The 18,998-nt window shown below is 45.3% G+C and overlaps 1 protein-coding gene across 1 annotated transcript in view; it reads right to left on the bottom strand.

Moving 5' to 3' along the window:
• Positions 1 to 18,998, bottom strand: part of LOC141126529 (uncharacterized) — a 111,442-nt gene that overhangs the window by 24,888 nt on the left and 67,556 nt on the right. The window lies entirely within an intron of this gene.

The following is an 18,998-nucleotide window of genomic DNA, read 5'->3' as shown; positions in this document are numbered from 1 at the left end:
GCACCTTCTTCCACATGTTTGCTGTGTCCCCCACATGGCTTCTCGCAAACTGCAAAAGGGACTTCTTATGACTTTCTTCCAACAATGTCTTTCTTCTTGCCACTCTTCCATAAAGGCCAGATTTGTGGAGAGCACGACTAATAGTTGTCCTGTGGACAGATTCTCCCACCTGAGCTGTGGATCTCTGCAGCTCCTCCAGAGTTACCATGGGCCTCTTGGCTGTTTCTCTGATGAATGTTCTCCTTGCCCGGCCGGTCAGTTTAGGTGGACGGCCATGTCTTGGTAGATTTGTAGTTGTGCCATACTCTTTCCATTTTCGGATGATGGATTGAACAGAGCTCCGTGAGATGTTCAAAGCTTGGGATATTTTTTCATAACCTAACCCTGCTTTAAACTTTTCCACAACTTTATCCCTGACCTATCTGGTGCGTTCCTTCCTTCCTTGGTCTTCATGAGGCTGTTTGTTCACTAAGATTCTCTAACAAACCTCGGAGTGCTTCACAGAACAGCTGTATTTATATTGAGACTAAATTAATCTCTATTTACTAATTAGGAGACTTCTGAAGGCAATTGGTTCCAGTAGATTTTAGTTAGGGGTATCAGAGTAAAGGGGGCGGAATACAAATACACACCACACTTTTCAGATTTGTAAAAAAGTTTGAAAACCATTTATCATTTTCCTTCCACTTCACAATTATGTGCCACTTTGTGTTGGTCTAACACATAAAATCCCAATAAAATACATTTACGTTTTTGGTTGTAACATGACAAAATGTGGAAAATTCCAAGGGGTATGAATACTTTTTCAAGGAACTGTAATTGTTTTGTTTTCAGATAATTTGTTATTTATGTGTGTATTTATATTCGTAAAAACAATTCGTAGTTCACAAAGTTGTCTGTTTATTGAATCCATTAATACACACAATGACAATATCTCTTCTGCTCTGCTCAAATGCAATACAACACCCTTCTCACTCAATTCCCAGGAATGCATTTTGCCAGTAATCCAGCCTCCAGCACAAAATTAATCAGCCGATTGGACTGTAAGATTTACTCTGAGTCGACCTTTTGTTTCATTAGACGTTTAACGAATTAACAAAGCACGCCAAATTCATTCCTTATTTTCGTTTTAATTTCTTTCGTATTAGTTGGAATTCGTTATTTTTTTCTTCATACATTTGGATGCATCCGAATGTCCGAAAGATGCAAAATTTGACCAAATTTTGATTCGAATTGCACATGTCTATTATGCGTCGATTATCCAGGATCAGGAGTTCCACGCACTGAATTTTCACAGGAATGACCGCTGTGGGAACCACCACAGCTGGGATCGTCACTGACGGACATACGGCCATCTTTGAAATATTTACACCATTCATATGTCTAAAGCCTCGTACACACGATCGGACTTTCCGATGGGAAATGTTCGATGACAGGCTGTTAGTGGAAAATCCGACCGTGTGTATGCTCCATCAGACAATTGTTGTCGGATTTTCCGGAGACAAATGTTGGCTAGCAGGTTTTAAAATTTTCCACGGACAAATGTGTGTTGTCGAACTTTCCGAGCGTGTGTACACAAGTCCGTCGGACAGAAGTCCAAAGTACAAATACGCATGCTCGGAAGCAAGGATGAGCCGGAAGTGGTCGGTCTTGTAAACTGGCGTTCGTAATGGAGAGTTAACATTCGTGACGCGGCAAATTATGAAATCTTGAAATGCAGCGCACAATTCTCTTCTTCTTTAATGGGATAATAATGAAGCTGCTTTTCTGGTGATACTGATGGAGTTATTGCAAACAAATTTTCAAAGGATTTTTTTTTTCTAGTGATATCAAGAATAATATTATTATGGTTTTTTTTTTTTTTAATTTGAGCAAGTTACCACAACACCATTATCCCGTAGTTTTTAAGATCAAAGATACAACTATGTTGGTGTCCCTTGTTAATTTTACATTGTATTTTTTGAAATGTAACTGCCTACTCCCAAACTGTCATTTGAAGTAAAACACATAGCCAAGTATTATTCTCCACAATTTTTTTTATTGTGCATTAAAAAAAGAAAACAAATAAAATTAGACATGCTATCTGCCAATAGAACTTAACCAAAAAGTGCATTCTATGCATCCAAAAATATAGAAAATATACCAAATCAAATCATTATTATTTAACCAAAAAATAAAATAAAAGCCTCATGTATGTGTCCTGCTTCTTAATATAGGGGGTCAGCAATGCCAAGAGTTGGTGAAAGCAGGGGTCCATCATCCGGAGATAATCCTGAAAATCATCCGGATTATTCTTCTGGAGCTCCCGCAGCAAAGGCATATGACATGATTGGTCACTAATAAAGCAACCAATTTTTGGTCCAAGAAATCCTCCTCCTCCTGTTCCTGGACTGGACTTGGGTCAAAGCAATAACTCCAAGGCCAATAATAAATAACACGTTATCTCCCAAGATTCCGCAACATGTCTGGTGGACGAACGGCCGTGCAGAAACGAACTGAAAAGTGCGGATGGAAAAGCGCTAAATGAAAAGCGCGAAAAGAAAAGCACAAATCAACACTCACCAAACTTCTACTAACACGAAATTAGCAGAAGGAGACCAAAGGGTGGCGCTAAAGAGCTGAAAAAACACGTAGTACGTCACTACGTTCGTGTTTGTTGGCCAACAATTGTGTGCCGTATATGCAAGACATGTTTGGGCCAACGCCCTTCGGACAACATGGTTTTGTTGGCGGAAAATCTGATCATGTGAATGAGGCCTACACACGATCGCATTTTCGGCAGGGAATTGTGTGATGACAGACTGTCGGCCTAAAATCCGACCTTTAGTACGCTCCATCGGACAATTGTTGTCCAACTTTCTGCCAAGAACTGTTGGATGGAAGGCTAGTAAATTTTCGGCAGACAACGGTCTGTTGTCAGATTTTCCTATCGTCTGTACACAATTCCGTCACACAAAAGTCCAAAGTACAAACACGCATGCTCGGAATTAATGCTCACCAAACATGACATTAGCAGGTGCCCAAAGGGTGGCACCCAAGAGCTGAAATTCCACGTAGTACATCACTACGTTCGTGTTTGTTGGCCGACAATTGTGTGCCGTTAGTATGCAAGACAAGTTACTGGCACATGCCCTTCGGACAAAAGTCTGACGCTTTGTTGGCCAACAATCCGATCATGTGTACTGCAGCTGAGCGTCTCATCCTCGTACTGTGCTTCGAGTCTTTTGTAGATATTTGCGGGTTTTACGGCTTCGTTCACAAGAAACTTCATCACCATACACTGTTCCATGCACGCACGGACACTGTTGTCTGCCATCTTGATTAACGGTCTCTGGACTGGCCTGCGACATGTGCGCCAACTATCAGTATCAGTAATAGGACATATTTGCCACTTACTACTTCATGTAGTAGCTCTTCACTAACATCCAGTGGGGTGGCTGGTGCTTTTTTTTCTGGGGGGGGCATCAAACAACTACCTACCCCCGCGAGCGGCACCCACACCCCCCCCCCCCGTTGTTTGCCGGTCGGTCCGGCACTTACCCTATTGTGGCGGGTGGTGGGTGGCAGACAGTGGTGCAGCGGCTCCGTGTCCTCTCCTCCATGGCAGCTTCCAACTCCTCCCCTCCTCCTCCTAGGCGTCCAATAGGATCGCCTGTCCTTTCAGCCAATCGGGTGATCGGTGTCAAAACCCGCTTCCTGATTGGCTGGGAGGAAGATCAGTGTTACAACAGCGAATATTCATTCGCTGTTGTAACACACCTGGGTGGGATCGGATCGCACTCTCTGCGACCCGAGCCCGCCCTATATTGAAGCCTATTAAAGCCTCTGGCTCTAATTGGTGCTTCAAACCCCCCCCCCCCACATTGGAATCCATGCGCCGGTGTCCTGAAAGGGACCAGACGCATGGATGGGGGGGGGGGGGGGTTGGGGGGCGATGAGCAGGTGGCACCCATGTGCCCTTAATGGACAGGCCGCCCTTGCTAGCATCCCTTTTTATACCTGTAAAATTAAAAATCCCAGTTTGACTTGAACGCCCCTCATGTATGTAGACTCTCACTTTTTAAAACAAGCCATTCCGTTTAAAATAGAAATGAATGGCAAAATCCCAATAAGCGTATATTGATTGGTTTGCACAAATGTTATAACATCTACAAACTATGGGACATTTTTCTTAATTTTTGCTTTCTTTTTTTTTTGTTACTAGTTACTTTACGGCGATCAGCGACTTATAGCGGGACTGCGATATTGCGGCAGACAAATCGGACACCCAACTGACACTTTTGACACTTTTTGGGGACCATTGACACTAATACAGTGATCAGTGCTAAAACATATGCAGCACAGTTATGCCCTGTACACACGATAGGATTTTCCGACAACAAACTCCATGTTTTTTTTTCCCCGACGGATGTTGGCTCAAACTTGTCTTGGATACACACGGGCACACTAATCTTGTCGGAAATTCCGAACGTCAAGAACGCGGTGACATACAACACGTACGACGAGCCGAGAAAAATTAAGTTCAATAGCTAGTGCGGCCCTTCTGCTTGATTCCGAGCATGCGTGGAACTTTGTGCGTCGGAATTGTGTACACACGATCGGAATTTACGACAACGGATTTTGTTGTTGGAAAATTTGAGAACCAGATCTCAAATTTTGTGTGACGGAAATTCCGATGGAAAATGACTCCGATGGAGCCTACACACGGTCAGAATTTCTGACAACAAGCTCCTATCGAACATTTTCCGTCGGAAAATCCTATCCTGAGTATGGGGCATAACTGTACTAATGACACTGGCAGGAAGTGGTTAACATCAGGGGCGATTGAAGTATTAAATGTGCTTGCTAACTGTGGGGGGGGGGGGGGGGTGCTTTGACTGGGGAAAGGTAGAGATCCGTGTTCCTGCTTAGCAGAAACACAGGATTAGTACATTCCCCTCTCACAAAACGGCGACCTTCCTTGTTTACATAGGCAAACCGCCGTTTTGCTAGTCTCCCAAACGAACATGATTGGCGACCCACTCCCACATTGGGAGTGGGTCGCCGGCGGCCCGCGCCCCAGACCCAGAAGTGTCAGATTGGTGTCACTAGGTATGTGATCTGGCACATAGCAGCCGCCCTGCCACAGTATATGTACGGTGGGCGGTCCGCAAGCGGTTAACCGATTGCCAACCAGCCGCCGCAGTTATACTGCGGCAGGTTGGCTCGACTGCATAAATTGCCGTACCAGTACAGGGTCCCTTTAATGGCTATAGCAGGCGGCTCGTCGCTGGAGCTGATGCGCGTGGCTGGCGGCCGCAATGTCCAACGGCCACCCGCGATTGCTTCACAGAGAGCCAGAACGGGGATCTGTCAATGTAAACAAACAGATTCCCGTTCTGCCAGGGGATGAGAGAGAGATCTGCCGTTCCTAGTGATCAGGAACAGCAATCTCCCCCTACTCCCTGTCAGTCCCCTCCCCCCACAGTTAGAAACACCTTCCTAGGGAACACTTAACCCCTTTATCGCCCCCCTAGTGTTAACCCCTTCCCTGCCAGTGACATTTATACAGTGATCAGTGGCTATTTTTAGCTCTGATCACTGTAATAATGTCACTGGTCCCAAAAAAGTGTCTGATCTGTCCGCCGCAATGTCGCAGTCCCGCTAAAAATCAACATTACTAGTAAAAAAAAAAAATAATAATAAAAATGACATAAATCTGTCCCCTATTTTGTAGATGCTATAACTTTTGTGCAAACCAATCAATATACGCTTATTGCGATTTTTTTTTTACCATAAATATGTAGAAGAATACATATTGGCCTAAACTGATGAAGATTTTTTTTTTATTTTATTTTTTTGGATATTTGTTATAGCAAAAAGTAAAAAATATTGTTTTATTTTTCAAAAATGTTAGTCTTTTTTTTTTGTTTATAGCGCAAAAAATAAAAACCGCAGAGGTGATCAAATACCACCAAAAGAAAGCTCTATTTGTGGGGATAAAAAGGACGTCAATCTTGTTTGGGTACAGCGTTGAGCGTCACAAAAAATGGCCTGGTCATTAAGGGGGTAAATCCTTCCGGGGATGAAGTGGTTAAACAAGTCCTAAAAAAAAAAAAAAAAAGGACATTGGCATTTAAATATAATTTAGCTACATTTTTATCAAAACACATAAAATTTCCACCTTCCTTTGAAGCTGCATATTCAGGTTAAAGAAAAGAGCGACGTGTTTGACAATTTTTTTTCTTCTTTTAACCCCATAAAAGTTCATGGTGGGAAAAATTTGCAAATAGTGGCAGATATTTTAATTTTTTTTTTCTTTTTCGGTTTTGGCAAGGTCACTTTCATGCGATGTTCAATTCTCTAAACATCAGCTAAAGAAGAGGTGCAAAGAGAAACCTTTTCACACTGCAGGTTACATAAGCTGTAGAGATATTTCTAGCTCAGTGTCTCTTGGGTTCTCGGTATTTAGTACATCTCAAAGAGCATTTGCTGGTTTTTAGCTGGCTTAACCCCCTGGTCTCTGAATATGTTCAGCAAGCTTACATTGGCCAGTTTAATGCGACAAAGCAGTAGAGGAATCCAAGGCCATATTTCCGTGCTATGTTCTCAAGTTTATTCTTATTGAGCCACCCCAGTGAGTGAAACTCCGGGCTCTATTTTTTTTAATGGAGAACTATGGGCAAAAAAAAAAATGACATACTATACGCAGAAGTATGTCACTAGGATCAACACACAGCAGTTGTTGTTTTTTTAAATTTTTCCTGTTTCCTGTAACATGGGTCTGTTACCTGCTGATTCTGCCAGTAAATCTATTATTTTTCCGCCCCGGTTCACACTGGTGCAACATACGCTCCGACTTTGAGAGCACAAGTTCCAAGACATGTAAAAGTCAATGTTTCCCTATGAGAGCCGTCCTAACTGGTCCGACTTGTGTCGGTCCGGCTTTTGGAAAAGTTCCTGCACTACTTGGGTCTGACTTGGGTTCAATTTCAGCCCATTAAATTTAATGGAAGTCGCATCCAAGTCGGATCGGCATCTTAACTGATCCAACTTGTGACATGCGACATGTGCTCAGAGGCAATGTTAGCAATGCAAAATGTATTGAAAAAAAAACATTGTGCCCCCTCCTCCCCAAAAAAAAAATCCATACCAGGCCCTTTGGATCTGGTATGGATTTTGAGGGGAAACCCCATGCCAAAATAAAAATAAAATATATGGCGTGGGGTCCCCCCATAAATCCATACCAGAACCTTATCCAAGCATGCAGCCTGGCAAGCCAGGAAAGGAGGGGGGGGGAGCGAGCACCTCCCCCCCTGAATCATACCAGACCACATGCCCTCAACACAGGGGGGTGTTTTGGGGCACTACTTTGGTCCGACTTGGGTCAAATTTCAGCCCACTGAATTTAATGGATGTTGCATCCAAGTCTGATCAGCATCTTAACTGATACAACTGACATGCGACATGTGCTCAGAGGCAATGTTAGCATTGCAAAATGTATTGAAAAAAAAAAACGGCATTGGGTCCCCTCCAGAATCCACACTAGGCCCTTTCGGGCTTCTCTAAATCCTTAAGGTTTCTTGGCTGTCACTTGGCAAATCAAAGTTTCAACTCCCTCCATAAATTTTCTATAGGTTTAAGGTCTGGAGACTGACTAGGCCATTCCATGACCTTAATGTGCTTCTTCTAGAGCCACTTGTTTGTTGCTTTGGCGGTATGTTTTGGGTCATTGTCGTGCTTAAAGACCCATCCATGACCTATCTTCAGTGTTCTGGCTGAGGGAAGAAGGTTCTCATCCAAGATTTTACAATACATGGCCCTGTCCATTGGCCCCTCAATGCGGCAAAGTCGGTCTGGACTTTTAGCAGAGAAACAGCCCCAAAGCATAATGTTTCCACCTCTATGCTTGACTGTAGGGATGATGTTCTTAGGGTCATAGTCAGCATTTTTCTTCCTCCAAACACGGCAAGTCCCCCTCCTCAAGAAAGCACATGTACAGTCATGCCAATGAACATCTAAATGATTCAGAGAAGGATTGGGAGAAAGTGCTGTGGTCAGATGAGACCAAAATTGAGCTCTTTGGCATTAACTTGACTCGCCATGTTTGGAGGAAGAAAAATGCTGACTATGACCCTAAGAACACCATCCCTACAGTCAAACATGGAGGTGGAAACATTATGCTTTGAAGCTGCTAAAGGTACAGGCCAACTTTGCCGCATTGAGGGGCCAATGGATGGGGCCATGTATTGTAAAATCTTGGATGAGAACCTTATTTCCTCAGCCAGAAAACTGAAGATGGATCGTGGATGGGCCTTCCAGCATCACCCAAAACATACCGCCAAGGCAACAAAGGAGTGGCTCAAGAAGAAGCACATTAAGGTCATGGAGTGTTGCCTAGTCAGTCTCCAGACCTTAATCCTATAGAAAATTTATGGAGGGAGTTGAAACTTCGAGTTGCTAAGAGACAGCCAAGGAACCTTAAAGATTTAGAGAAGATCTGTAAAGAAGAGTGGACCAAAATCCCTCCTGAGAGATGTGTGCAAACCTGGTAACCAACTACAAGAAACGTTTTACCTCTGTGCTTGCCAACAAGGGTTTCTCCACCAAGTACTAAGTCATGTTTTGCTTGGGAATCAAATACTTATTTTACTCACTGAACTACAACTTAATTTATAGCATTTGTTTTATGTGTTTTTTTTCTGGACTTTTGGTTAATATTCCGTCTCTGTCATTTAAAATACACCTGTGATAAAAATGATAGACCCTTCATTTCTTTGTTGGTGGGCAAACTTGCAAAATCCGCAGGGAATAAAATAATTATTTTCCCCCACTGTATACAGATATCAGGTTGTAGGCACACTCATATACCAGGTATTGCACGGCAATGTTGCAGGAGGAATTCCAGATGCAAGGTACATTTTTCACAGTACTTCTTAGGCACAATTAATATTTCTAGTGTTCAGGTACATTTTTATTACTGAAAAATATTATAGCACTTTGGCAATTCACATTATAGTAATAGCTGTAACTTAAAACATTTATCTCAGAGAAAGGGGCTATAGAACATTTTCTGAAGTACAGTACCTGACCGCGAGATTGTGTTTCCAGCGCGATACCATCGCGCTGGTTCTCGGCGACAGAGTACTGTGAATGTCGCGCTGGCTCACTCATCGGGAAAGGAAAACTTTGTTTTCCTTCCCCGATGAGTGACAGGCAGTGCTGACAGCTGTCTGGTATGAATCCTGAGGCGGGAACACCGCGTCAAATTTTAAATGAAAAAACCGGCGTGGGTTCCCCCCTCGGGTGCATACCAGGCCCTTAGGTCTGGCATGGATTGTAAGCGGAGCCCCCTATGCCGAAAAATCGGCGTGGGGGTCCCCCCCAAATCCATACCAGACCCTTATCCGAGCACGCAGCCCGGCCAGCCAGGAAAGGGGGTGGGGACGAGCGAGCGTCCCCTCCCCTGAGCCGTACCAGGCCGCATGCCCTCAACATGGGGGGGTGGTGCCTTGGGGGAGGGAGGGCGCCCTGCGGGCCCCCCACCCCAAAGCACCTTGTCCCCATGTTGATGAGGACAAGGGCCTCTTCCCGACAACCCTGGCCGTTGGTTGTCGGGGTCTGCGGGCGGGGGGCTTATCGGAATCCGGGAGCCCCCCCCACCCTGTGTGAATGAGTTTGGGGTATATGGTACCCCTACCCATTCACCTAGGGAAAAGTGTCAGTATAAAAAAAACGCAGTACACAGGTTTTAAGAATAATTTATTAGTCAGCTCCGGGATCTTCTTCCGACTTCGGGGGGTCTCCTTCCGACTTCTCCCAGTGTTCGGCCTCTTCTCCCGGGCCCTGCCGCTATCTTCTTCCAGCTCTATTGCCAGCGAGGGGCCCGGTCTGCTGCCGCTGTCTTGTCGCCGCTGTCTCGCCACCGCTGTCTCGCCGCCGCTGTCTTGTCGCCGCTGTCTCGCCGCTTCTTCTCTTCTTTTCTTCTTCCCCGATGTTGACACGACGCTCTCTCCGGCTCGAATGCTGTGTGCGAGCTGCGGAGCCATTTATATAGGCGGTAACCCCGCCCCCTTACGACGTCATGGTCCCAGCATGCGCAGGGACTCTGGGGTCACGCCCCCTTATGACGCCAGAGTCCCTGCGCATGCTGGGACCATGACGTCATAAGGGGGCGGGGCGAGACAGCGGCGAGACAGCGGCGATAAGCCAGCAGCGGCGAGACAGGGTTGTCGGGAAGAGGCCCTTGTCCTCATCAACATGGGGACAAGGTGCTTTGGGGTGGGGGGGCCCGCAGGGCGCCCTCCCTCCCCCAAGGCACCGCCCCCCATGTTGAGGGCATGCGGCCTGGTACGGCTCGGGGGGGGCGCTCGCTCGTCCCCACCCCCTTTCCTGGCTGGCCGGGCTGCGTGCTCGGATAAGGGTCTGGTATGGATTTGGGGGGGACCCCCACGCCGATTTTTCGGCATAGGGGGTTCCCCTTACAATCCATGCCAGACCTAAGGGCCTGGTATGCCCCCGAGGGGGGAGCCCACGCCGGTTTTTTCATTTAAAATTTGGCGCGGTGTTCCCGCCTCAGGATTCATACCAGACAGCTGTCAGCACTGCCTGTCACTCATCGCGGAAGGAAAACAAAGTTTTCCTTTCCCGATGAGTGAGCCATCTCGGCGCTGGCTGCTGCGACGGGGCTCGTAGGTGTCAAATCTCGCCGAGAAGTGCGGCGAGATTGACACAATATTGCGGTCACCTGTACTGAGTAGAAAAAATATATAGAGAAATGTAACCTTTATCAGCTGGACAAGAGCAGGAGCCTCGTACAAATCAAAGCAATCCAATCATGGCATACAAGTTATGTAAGTAAGTGTAAGAAGAGAAGGAATACTTATCCTTACCACTGCATGCACAACCAGAACACCTCTCCATTCATCAGAAATCTTCCATCGAAAAGGAATTCTGAGAGTGTCCTTCTCCAGAGTCCCCTGGTTCCTCCTGCTCTCCTCCGTGTCATTTACTCTTTTTTGTATTATAGTATTATCAGGGGGCCACAAATGGCCCAGGCAACAAAAGGGCCACAAGGTCCCTTAAAAAGTGGGAGACACATATACAAACTGTTGTAATTCCTACACCGTTCTCCTGATTTGGATGTAAATACCCTCAAATTAAAGCTGGAAGTCTGCAGGTAAAGCTCATCTTGTTCGTTTCATTTCAAATCCATTTTGGTGGTGTATGGAGCCAAAAAGATTAGAATTGTGTCGATGTCCCAATATTTATTGACCTGACTGTATATATGTGTTTTGAGATGCATTTCTATTTGTGAAGTGCACCCATGCTATAGCACGCCCCAACCCATATAAACTCACCGGGCCCCAAGTACACCTTGCTAGTACTGGGTTGGACCCCTTTTTCCTTTAGAACTGCCTTCATTAATCGTGGCTAGGCATGAGCTGAACACCCCCCTGTTCGGTTCGCACCAGAACATGCGAACAGGAAAAAAGTTTGTTCGAACGCGCGAACACCGTTAAAGTCTATGGGACACGAACATGAATAATCAAAAGTGCTAATTTTAAAGGCTTATATGCAAGTTATTGTCATAAAAAGTGTTTGGGGACCTGGGTCCTGCCCCTGGGGACATGGATCAATGCAAAAAAAAGTTTTAAAAACGGATGTTTTTTCAGGAGCAGTGATTTTAATAATGCTTAAAGTCAAACAATAAAAGTGTAATATCCCTTTAAATTTCGTAGCTGGGGGGTGTCTATAGTATGCCTGTAAAGGGGCGCATGTTTCCCCTGTTTAGAACAGTCTGACAGCAAAATGACATTTCGAAGGAAAAAACCCATTTAAAACTACTCGCGGCTATTGCATTGCCGACAATACACATAGAAGTTCATTGATAAAAACGGCATGGGAATTCCCCACAGGGGAACCCCGAACCAAAATTAAAAAAAAAAAAATGACGTGGGAGTCCCCCTAAATTCCATACCAGGCCCTTCAGGTCTGGTATGGATATTAAGGGGAACCCCGGCTCAAATTAAAAAAAAAAATGACGTGGGGTTCCCCCTAAATTCCATACCAGACCCTTCAGGTCTGATATGGATTTTAAGGGGAACCTCGTGCCAAAAAAAAAAAAAACGGCATGGGGTCCCCCCAAGAATCCATACCAGACCCTTATCCGAGCACGCAACCTGGCAGGCCGCAGGAAAAGAGGGGGGGACGAGAGTGCGGCCCCCCCCCTCCTGAACCGTACCAGGCCACATGCCCTCAACATTGGGAGGGTGCTTTGGGGTAGCCCCCCAAAACACCTTGTCCCCATGTTGATGAGGACAAGGGCCTCACCCCCACAACCCTGGCCGGTGGTTGTGGGAGTCTGCGGGTGGGGGGCTTATCGGAATCTGAAAGCCCCCTTTAACAAGGGGACCCCCAGATCCCGGCCCCTCCCCTGTGTGAAATGGTAAGGGGGTACTTAGACCTACCATTTCACTAAAAAACTGTCAAAAATGTTAAAAATGACAAGAGACAGTTTTTGACAATTCCTTTATTTAAATGCTTCCTCTTTCTTCTATCTGTTCACTTGCGAACAGCCAATGTTCGAGTCGAACATGAGTTCGACTCGAACTCGAAGCTCATCCCTAATCGTGGCATAGATTCAACAAGGTGTTGGAAACATTCCTCAGAGATTTTGCTTAATAGTGACATGATGGCATCACACAGTTGCTGCAGATTTGTCAGCTGCACATTCATGATGCGAATCTCTCATTCCACCAAATCCCAAAGGTTCTCTATTGGATGAGATCTGGTGACTGTGGAGACCATTGGAGTACAGGGACCTCATTGTCCAGTGGTGAGATGATCTGAGCTTTGTGACATGGTGCATTATCCTGCTGGAAGGAGCCATCAGAAGATGGGGACACTGTAGTCATAAAGGGATGGACATGGTCAGCAACGATACTCAGGTAGGCCATGGCATTTGAACGATGCTCAATTGGTACTATTCTTGTGCCAAGAATGTATCCCCCACACCATTACACCACCACCACCAGCCTGAACCATTGATACAAGACAGGATGGATCCATGCTTTCATGTTGTTTACACCAAATTCTGACCCTACCATCTGAATGTCGCAGCTGAAATCGAGACTCATCAGACCAGGCAATGCTTTTCCAATCTTCTATTGTCCAATTTTGGTGAGCCTGTGTGAATTGTAGCCTCAGTTTCCTGTTTTTACCTGACAGAAGTGGCACCCGGTGTGCTCTTCTGCTGCTGTAGCCCATCTGCTTCAAGGTTAGATGTGTTTTGTGTTCAGAGATGGTATTCTGAATACCTTGGTTGTAATGAATGCTTATTTGAGTTACTGTTGCCTTTCTATCATCTCAAACTAGTCTGCCCATTCTCCTCCGACCTTCTGACATCAACAAGGCATTTTCCTCCACACAACTGCCGCTCACTGGATATTTTCTCCTTTTTGGACCATTCTCTGTAAACCCGAGAGATGATTGTGTGTGAAAATCCCAGTAGATCAGCAGTTTTACTTAGACCAGCATGCCTGGCACCAACAACCATGCCACATTCAAAGTCACTTAAATCCCCTTTCTTCCCCATTCTGATGCTCGGTTTGAACTTCAGCAAGTCGTCTTCACCACGTCTAGATGCCTAAATGCATTGAGTTGCTGCCATGTGATTGGCTGATTAGCAATTTGTGCTACCAAGCAATCGAACAGGTGTACCTAATAAAGTGGCCGGTAAATGTATGTGAATACTACAGGTTCAATTCACAAAGCTAATGCACACAATGATGTATTTGCAAAATAGCGACAGCTATTTTCAGTTGAGTCTAATAAGATTTGAAAATAACTGTCACACAGCTAAAAGACCCCTTTCACACCAAGGGCGTTTTGCAGGCGCAATACCGTTAAAAATCCGCCCTCAAACAGCTGCAGCATTGTCTCCAGTGTGAAAGCCCGAGGGCATTCACACTGGAGCGCTGTGCTGGCAGAACATCAGGAAAAGTCCTGCCAGCAGCTTCTTTGGAGCGTTTACCGCTCCTCCACCGCTGCTCCCCATTGAAATCAATGGGGCAGCGCTGGGATACCCCCGGCAAAACGCCGCTATTGCGGAGCATTGCCGCCGGTTTTAACCCTTTCTCGGCTGCTAGCAGGGGGTAAAAGCGCCCCGCTAGCTGCCGAATTGCACCGCTAATCCGATAGTAAAACGCCGCTAAGAATAGCGGCGTTTTACCGCCGATGCTATGGGCAGGCTCGGTGTGAAAGGGCTCAAAATAAAAATTCTTTTTCCTTGTCAAATTTTCTTATTGAATATAAAACTAAAAATTCTTATCCTTGTATTTTCGCTTTGTTATTTCAGCTTTATGTGTGAATATTGTGTTTTTAAACATAGCAAAAGACCTGTTTATTCTGTGTGCTGACAGCCCATCCACATTGGCTGAACTTCCTAATGCAACGTACCTCAACGCATAAAAATGTGTGCGTTAAAGCAAACACATAGGGAATGGGCCCCCAAAAAGTACAACGCACAGCAAAAATGATGCAAGTATGTAACGTAATGAAGATAAACCCATGCTTTAAACGACACTGAGGATGCAGTGCAAAATATAATAGCATTTTATTCTTCTCGGTGTACCGTAAAGGTATTTGGGAGTAACCTATCTGCCTGACTAAGACAATTTTCCAGCAAACCACTTAGAACATAAAGACCTGCGTATGGCGCAATGCATTTAAATTCCTGCTTAGCTCCTTTTTTTTTTCCATTTTTGCAAGTTCAGGCAACACAGAAATGAGCACCTACATTTTATAAATAAGAAAAAAAAGAAACAAAAAAAAAAAACTTTCATTCCAAGATAAACTTTTTTTGTTCTTCTGATTGTGCCACTAAATTGTTAGTATATGCAAAATAAATTCTTTATCACTAGGCCCATGTCAGCACTTAGCCTTTTAAAAAATAATATCGTTTTGATAGAGTTACTATAAAAATGAAAGATTCCCAATCATGGGTTGCATTGCCTTGCTTGCAAACGCTATTAAACTCCATCATTTTATAGAAAATGCTGTTTAAAATCTAAAATATGCAAATTGAATGGTCTTTGCTGCATATATTAACAGTCAAAATATGCTAGAGGATACGATGGAAAAAAAAAAAAAAAAAGCCCAAATGCTTACAAAAACATAAACAAATAATGAAGCAGCAATAAGCAAGCAAAAAAAAAAAAAAGCTATTTTAATATTTCGATGTTTTGTATAGTAACCAAACTATCACCCTCGGTTCCCATCGAAGGAACATTACATTTTATTAGAAAGTAATCCTTCTCTGCAAAAGGAAATAAGAAAGATATAAGTTGCACTTGGAGGTGCATAAAACTTTTCCAAGTTTGCATCACCCACGGTCTTCTCCAAAGTGGCTGGGGCGCCGGACAAGCCCTGAGACATGCGGTCGAAATTCAAAGAACCCCTCCGGGGTAATAAAGGCGGTCTTCTCCATATCCTCAGGATGCATGGGGATTTGATAGTACCCGCTCTTCAGGTCCAGCACGCTGAACCATTTGGGCACGGACCTCATCCACCTTCCGGGGGCCTTCATGCCACTGCTAGGCGCACCTTTGAAGTGGGCTTTAGTGACCGGGAGGCGGTGCAGCTCCTCTTTTATGTGACCGGCCGCTGTGATTGGATCTCACAGTGGTCATATGATCGCTGATCATTCGCCATGAGCAAAAGCTGTCAGTGAGCACACAACATCAGGCCACCCTGAACGAATATGTGTGGTAGCTGCCGTTAAATCCCACCTTCTTTGCTGCAACACATATGCGTTACGTCAGGGGTGTACGTACGGGGCCATTGTGACCTGGCCCCATGCTTCAAAGCTGGACAAGGGCGGCCCGTCCATTAAGAGCGCACGACCGCCGCTTCCCCTATCCATCGCTGCCGCCCCTCATCCATGCCTCCGGCCCCTTTCAGGATGCCAGGCGCATGGATTCTAATGCGGGGTGGGTGTTTTTTTGAAGCACTGATTAGAGTCAAAAGACTTTAATAAGCTTCAAAATAGGGTGGACTCGGGGCGCTGAGAATGCGCTCACAGCCCACCCAGGTGTGTGAGAATAGGAAATTAATATTTCCTATTCTCACACTGAATCACCTCTCCGCCAATCACGAAGCACAAGTCTAAGACCCCCCTTTCCCGATTGGCCGAAAGGAGAAGCGTTCGATCACGTCTACCCCAACGCAGGTGGTCAGACACTATAGCTGGCTACTGTGTTCTTCACCTATAGCAGCCCCCTTTCCAATAAGGCAAGCAGGACTACCAGTACTCGGGTGCCCCCAGGACTTATACACAATGCTATAGTGTCTGGCCACCACGCCAGGGCAGATGCGAACTGAGCAAAGCAAATAGAAACTTGCAGTTATCAGACAGATAACGTGGTTCTTTGACAGTCCAGGTAAAAGGCAGGCTGAGTTCAAGGAATAGTCCAATAAACCGGTCCAAAGTCATACACAGGAAAATTCAAACTAGCAAAGCAGGGCAGACAGATAGGGAGCCTGATCAGGAACATCACACGTATCACTCTCTATCACAAGCACCCAAATGAGGTTTTAGCTGGCTTATAACAGGCTTGGTTTCCAGCTAGAGACTGATCACATTAATCAGCCTGCAGGTGGACAGACAGACAAGTAGAGTGCCATAGCCAAAACCGCAGATGCTGGAATGAGGAACAGGAGAACTAGATGCTCCTGACACGTTCTGATTGGCTGCCGAGGAGAAGTGAGGAGACGGAAACCACCGAGCAGGGGAAGGAGAAGTTGCTTGTGATGCCTGCTATGAAATAAGGTGATGCCCTCGGAGGAGAGCTGGGAAAGCCTCCTGTGATTGCCTGCCAAGAATGGGCTAAGTGCACCGACAGGCCAACCAACCAACCCGACCCGATGGGGGGGGGGTGTTGTTTGTGGGTGCACTGTTTACCATCCCCCCAAAAACAATTGCCACCACTGAAGCTGGGTAAGAGGGTGGCAGCATGTAGAGAAACCGTGAAGCAATATGTAATCAGCACAATATTGAGAAAACTGTGTACAAAAAATCACCCGTTTGCCCTTAATGGACAGACTGCCCCTGAATTCAGCATGTGGAGGAACCAATCCCTCCTTGTAGCCTCTGAATGCCCGTTTCAGCGGCTACAAGGAGGGACATGGAGGGCATCGGTTCTGCTGCCTCCCTATTGCTCTCCTGCTGCCCCGGGCCACTGTGTGCTTCCCTGCCCCCATGCAGCACTGCCGGGTTTCCCCCTCCCACCTCGCGCCGGCTGCTGTGTGGGTTCTGTCAATGGAGAGCATGGAAGAAGACAGTAAATGTGTCATTTACCAGCCTCTTCCCTGTCTTAATGAATAGAGTCAGTGTTTTTTTTTTTTTATTCATTCATAGCTTAGGCATAGCAAATGTATTATGCTTCAATTTTGAATGAACGGAAGCTCTGTACAGAGCTATTCCTGTTAATTTATTCTGTGCAGCTGCAGAGAAAGAGACTGATGAATCTGTCCTCAGTCCCTTTCTCTGTCTAAAAAGTGAGACATCTGGGGTCTGTTCAGAACCCTGATAATTCAAAGTTATAAAGATTGTAAAAAAATAAAACAAAAAATAAACTATTGACACCAGTGGCAGAACTACCAGGGTCACAAAGGTTGTACTTGCGACCGGGCTCTGGCGTTCCGTCACGGGGGGGGGGCTCTGTCTAAAAACAGGGGGGTCCTAAAAAGTATGACATAATTGTAAGAAAAAACTGTAAAAAAAAGAGAAATAAAATTAAATGGTTACAAAAAAATAAAACAAAATAAAAAAACTATTGACACCAGTGGCAGAACTACCAGGGTCGCAAAGGTCGCACTTGTGACTTGGGGCCCCCAAGATGGCAGGAAGGTGGCCTGCTGTGGGACTGTAATAAAGGGACCCACAATGGGAGTAAAGGGCCCCAGGATCAGTGGGAAGGGCCCAGGTCGGGGACCAGGGGGGGCTTTTATGGTTGCTTGCATGGGGCCCTTAAGGTTCTAGTTATACCTTTGCGTTGCTTGGTTGGCAAGAGGTAAAAGACTTTGTTCTGGATAACTAAAAAGGTTTGTCATGAAAAATTAACTGTTAGTACAAATAGTACCACATACAGTAGAAATAAACTAAAAACTGACTTTTGAGTAGAGTCCCACATGGACTCTATATTTTATATTTCACAAACAATGGCACACCTAAAATTAGGTGTGTTTGGAATCCAGTCCAAACCCTCCTGAGCAAGCCTGCCAAAAAGCTGTCACCTGTACAGGGCCTATCACCTGTGGCTAGAGCATTCCCTGACCTGCATGTATATGTTACGCTTATGATTGGACCAGTACAGTGACACCTTCATGGTGGGCTCATTCAGGTAGGTCTGAGCTCATCCCTACTGCTGACTAGGGATGGGCCGAACAGACCCCTGTTCAGTTCGCACCAGAACTTTCGAACAAAGTTTGGACCCGCATAACAAACCCCAATAAAGTCAATGGGACCCGAACGTCAAAAATCAAAAGTGCCCATTTTGAAGGCTTATATGCAAGTAATTGGAAATACAATTGTCATAGGGGTCTGGGTCCTGCCCTGGGGGACATGTATCAATAAAAAAAAAAAGTTTGTGAAAAATATAATTTTTAAATGAGCAGTGATTTTTTTGATTTTTAAAGTGAAAGCATAAAAATGAAAAAATCCTTCCAATATAGTGCCTTGGGGGTCCCCTTAGTCTACCTGTAAAGTGGCAGATCTGTATCATGTCTAGAATCTGCTGCAGCAATAATTGCATTTATAAAGCCAAAAAAAATTACATTTTCCCTGCAAGCTGCCTTTATTTTGCTCAGCAAAAGAGCCAGTGTGTATGATGAGGCCATAATGTAGTGCACTGGGGACAAGATTAGAGATTTTTTGGATACATTTTGGTGTCACATTGACTTGTATAGAAGTAACAGGTGCAAAAAAATTGGTCTTTGGGTGTTGGTGGCACCTTCCC

This window comes from Aquarana catesbeiana, linkage group LG02 (genome assembly GCF_042186555.1).
Source record: "Aquarana catesbeiana isolate 2022-GZ linkage group LG02, ASM4218655v1, whole genome shotgun sequence".
Taxonomy (NCBI): Eukaryota; Metazoa; Chordata; class Amphibia; order Anura; family Ranidae; genus Aquarana; species Aquarana catesbeiana.
This window is presented reverse-complemented; position numbering and strand designations above follow the sequence as displayed.